Genomic DNA, 4,637 nt, shown 5'->3' on the forward strand with positions numbered 1-4,637 from the left:
GCTTCGGGACAAATAGGTGCTTACACCCGTGACACAGGACAGGACGTGACAAACGAGGGGACGCTAAAGACAAACAACACATTACGTTAATAAGATTGTGACAGAAGGACGATAGAAATCTTACTGGCAAGAAGAATAACGGCAAGGACCGAGAGGATGCCGAAAGAGTTGCCTGATGCTATGGCAACGGTGGATGGCGGAAGCTCTAGGGAGCAAAAGAAAAGACTGACAGAGTGACCTGTTAGTCACAATGATCGAGTTGACCATGAGACAATGCTACATTTAGAATGCTCTCTGTATCCCTACAATCTTGGAAACACCAGGACGTTACAACTCCTGGCTGGAAAGGATGGACGGTGACATTGCTGGGAGCAAGGCCTCAAAAGTCATCTGACTCGATGCTTCTGAACTGGGACTCGGAGACGTGGCCGAGGCCGCCGGGAAAAGAACAAACCGTATCGGCGTCGTGCCGAGAAGCGTGAGCGTTCGAGAACCTAGAGATCGTGGCCGATGCTTGCGGTAAGGCCCTCGAGGGGAAAAGGCAGATACGTGATCCGAGGCACCCCAATGATACGCTACGAAACACGGTACACGACACAACACGACACAGACCGAAACTGTTCTGCACTGCACGCCCTACAGCTGCAGTCAAAAGTAGGGCCTCTCCCTTGAGCTGTCCTAAAAGCCCCTTAGAGGACATCCCTTGACCCTCCGCTCATTTTTAAATCTGTCCCAGGAACTTCCAGTCCGCTACCCGACGATCATCCCATCTCCGGGCCGTGGCCCGTGACTTATCTTTCGGATGACTGGCGACGTGAATCCACGTTGGACCTGAAACCAGTCGGCCTCGGAAGGCCCCGTGATCGCCGGTTATCCTCTTAGTGAGCTACAATAAAGAACACCAAAACCAATGTGTGACTGTAGTGCTATGTGGGCCAAATCCCAGCGAGTCAGCTCCTTGACCTCTCCTAAGTATGCCTAGGTCCTCAAGGCTCCAGCTTCATCCCGAGTCCAAGGCCATAGCTGTTATGACTAGCACCTGGCTTAGAGAGATCCAAAGTTACATGATATTTCTGTGAGTGCTGTAGATGAGCTGGGGTGCCCCAAGACATGTGAATGCCTCTGCCATGCTTGCTAAAAACCTTGGGGGGTCCTCAAATAGACACCATTTCTCACCCTGCTGCCTTCAAACCCCCCCTCCCCCAATAACTCCTAACCAGACATCTACTCACCCTCCCTCTCCTGGTCACAATCCTCAACTTTACTCATCTAAACCCTCAATCTCAAACATCATCTTCAACACAGAGCAGATCCCTCTTGTGATATGATGAAGCTGCTGAAAAAAATCTGAAGCGTCTCACTTGACACAGCCTAAAATTTCAGGAAGTTTCCTGTAAAACTTCCTTGTAAAAAAAAAAAAAAAATAGAAAGAACAAACCCAGAAATTACAAAAGCACCTAATCACCCCTGAACACACAACCAAAAATCATGAATGTAAATACTCCCTGTGCTCATTTCTGTATTCTTCGCAGTATGTTCAAAGCCCCTATTGCTTCAGAGGCCGAAAAGCACCTGCTGAAAACAAGCTGAGATAAGCTGAAAGAGCCTCTTCACTGAAATGAGAGGAGACCTCCTACCTCAGTGCATCCCAAAGAGGGAATGAAGCCCCTTCGCAGAGGCTGGGGTTAATATACCCCTGATTGGGCCCGCCTCTCGCTCCCATGATGCCCGGGAAAAGGGAGGAGGGGCAAATCCCACCGGGTATAAAAGCCCTCCCAGGAGCTGCAGCCGTTTGGCTCCTCTGACTTGAATTCAAGGTGAGTAAAGGGCTTGATCCTCAGGGAAATGACAATGCTTTTTTTTTTGTTTTTTTTTTTCCCCTTCTATAGCTGCTTTGAGCAAAAGGGCAGAAAACCGGTAAGAAATAAAACTTTATGTTTAGGTAGCACAGCTAAGTAAGTTGGGTAACTTGTTATTAGCTCACCTAATTATTCTTTAGTAACTGCTAAGTAGTATTCCACATGTGACTAAGTAGGGTGGAGAACAATACTGATTATATAAATGGCCCAAGTCTCCTTAGGACCTCTAATTAGGGCTATCTCTATTATATATAAAAATAAGAAAAATAATAGACTCCTGGGCAGCATTAGGGTTAAGTACAGGCCTGGCTTGCCCTTGTCTGAGGTATTCAGTCCCAGGGCACAGATACAAGTGCCCTGAAATGTAGTTTGAAACCATTAAATTGCTGAAAAAGATAGAGCTTCCGTCAGGTGAACCCCTCAAAACAAGGAAATTAGGCGGTTACCTCTTTAGTTACCAGTCTACTGAAACTGATACAATGGCAAATAAATGGCTTCTCTCCTTTAATTTAGTCCCATAAAATATTGGGAAAAGAGGGGTGTTCCTCGCTTTAAATCTCTCTGGCGATGAAACAAAGTAGGTACAGCTGGCTTCCCCCTCAATTTGAGCCTTAGGACAACAAAAAGGGGCAGTGACCCTTAATTCAAACCCGCAAGTAAGCTCTGCCAAGGTTTTCCCCTTCTATTTAAAGTGGAAAATAATGAAAAATGGAAATTGCCTGTTAATTAACACCCCTAACAGCATAAAAGAAGCAGGAATCCTTTCAGCTGAGACCGTTAAAACTGCAAGAGAATGGGATTCCCTCACAATGTGAACACAAAAAATAATGGAAAAGGAAGCTTTCTCCATCAATTTAAACCCCTTACCTCCGAATAACCCCTCGGTTTTCTGGAGGTGCTGCAGAAGGACAGAGGACTCTAGGGAGGGATTGACGCGATAAAAGCGGACAGTTGAAAGCTCTCCCCTGGAACCCCGCACGCTGCCCTGCCGGCTCAGGTGCTGCCCCTCGGTAAGAGGGCTTTTCCCTCGGCGTTTTCTCGAATGGACGCGTCCGGCTGCCCCCCGGGCCCTGATGGATGGTTCCTAGAAGGACAGTGGGATAGCCTCGTTAACGCCTCTGGAGTAACAACTCCCTGTGCGGGTGTGCCCGGGTACGGCGGGTTTGGTGTTGGTTAATTACTAAAACGCTCGCTTCTTGCTGGCAGATAGGAGAAAAGTAAAGTAGATTTAAAACTTTAAAAGGGTATAAAGAAAATTTTAGTAAAAGTAACTAGAAGATAAAAAAAAGATAGTAAGAATTAAAACAAACCTTTTAGAACACTTCTCTTCCCCCACAACTTTTTCTTTCCCACTGATAATATAAAGAAACTAAAGGTAAGATTTGTAGACCGTTTATTACTTTTAAAATAGTTTTTTTCCGCTTAGCGAGAGAAAGCTGTGTTGTTAGGGTGATGGAGATTTCTTTACGAGAGGGAAAAAACCGTTTTCTTGTGGTGCTTAATTCCGTTATGAATAACGGTTGTCTGGGGAATTCTGCTATTGTGAATTTTTTTTCATTTTTACGAGCCTTCCCACACCTTGTTGATGGGCTTTGTTGACTTAGGGGGAATTGTTTTAAAGATGAGCTGTTTAAAGGCAAAAGTTTTTATTATTCATCTCTAAAATTACTTTTATCTCTGGTAACAGAAATCTTTTTCTTTTTGGAGAAGCACAGCACTAATTTTCCTTCTTTTTCTGTTTAAACTTCTTATGGGATTACAGTTATTTTAACATTTGTTTCTTTTAGCACGGAGGCTTTTCCTTGATATCAATTTGAACACTTTCATCTCTTTATAGTTTCGTGCGTTATAAGGAAAAAAGAGTCCTTTTTTTAATAACTCGTAAGAGGATTTTAGCTCTAAAAACAAGGCATCTCCTCCTCCCTCCCATTCGGGACTTAACTACTTCTTTACTGACTTCGATGCCTTTATGTTGTTCTTTTACGTGCTTGCATTTTGGTTTTTTCTCTTACTCGAGAGACGACTGAAGTATTGAAAGGGTTACCATTACGCCCGAGGCCCACCTGACCCGCCGGTAACTCGCGGCGAGGATCTGCGACTGGGCTGCGTCGGGACTGGCTTCGCGGCAGGCTCTGGTTTTGGGCGCGAGCCGCAAGGGTCTCTGATCTCAGCCACGCTGAGGGGGACGGGCCCTGACGGTAAGCGCTTCACAGCCGCGGCCAGCGCCGCTCCGGCCAGGGCTCCGCAGCCTCCCCCGCCTTCCCGCCCGGCAGCTGCTGGGGCCCGGCCAGACCGAAGCCGATGGGGGAGCCGGCGGACGGCCCGGGGAGGGGAGAAGGGGCCCGGCCCGCAGCGGGACCGCCCGGACCGGCCTGGCTGACATGGGGGGCCGGGGCCCGCCACCTCCTCACCGACCGCAAGGAAAGAGAGAGTTCCCGGGTTTTTTCGTCTTTAACGTGTCTGGTTCACTGAGGCGTGTCCAGCTTCGCGGTGCTTCAACAAGCTTATAGCATCCCATGAACTCTCCCACCTCAGTCAATTCCCAAGTCCTCACCCCTGGCAACGGCAGTAACTAGTCACCGTAGAGTTAGTCCTCCTGAGGAGAAAAACAGACTCCCCTTTGGGCTTCGGCCGCAACTTCCCGCGTGTAACTTCCCCTGGTTTCTCCTTTCCCTGTCCTCTCGCTGGATTGGTATCCCTGGTGGCCACCCCCCTTTCCTTGGAGACCAAACCCCTCTGCCCAGCCCTTAGCTCTGCCCCCTTCCCCTTAAGCTGTCT

At 47.9% G+C, this 4,637-nt stretch overlaps 1 long non-coding RNA gene across 1 annotated transcript; it reads left to right on the forward strand.

The window, feature by feature from the left end:
* Positions 1-264: 264 nt before the first annotated feature.
* On the forward strand, positions 265-911 carry LOC128783351 (uncharacterized). Its single transcript, XR_008429104.1, has 2 exons — positions 265-519; positions 737-911. It is a non-coding gene; the product is annotated as an uncharacterized LOC128783351 (long non-coding RNA).
* The last annotated feature ends 3,726 nt before the right edge of the window (positions 912-4,637 follow it).

Source organism: Vidua chalybeata, unplaced genomic scaffold (genome assembly GCF_026979565.1).
Source record: "Vidua chalybeata isolate OUT-0048 unplaced genomic scaffold, bVidCha1 merged haplotype scaffold_222_ctg1, whole genome shotgun sequence".
NCBI classification, from domain to species: Eukaryota; Metazoa; Chordata; class Aves; order Passeriformes; family Viduidae; genus Vidua; species Vidua chalybeata.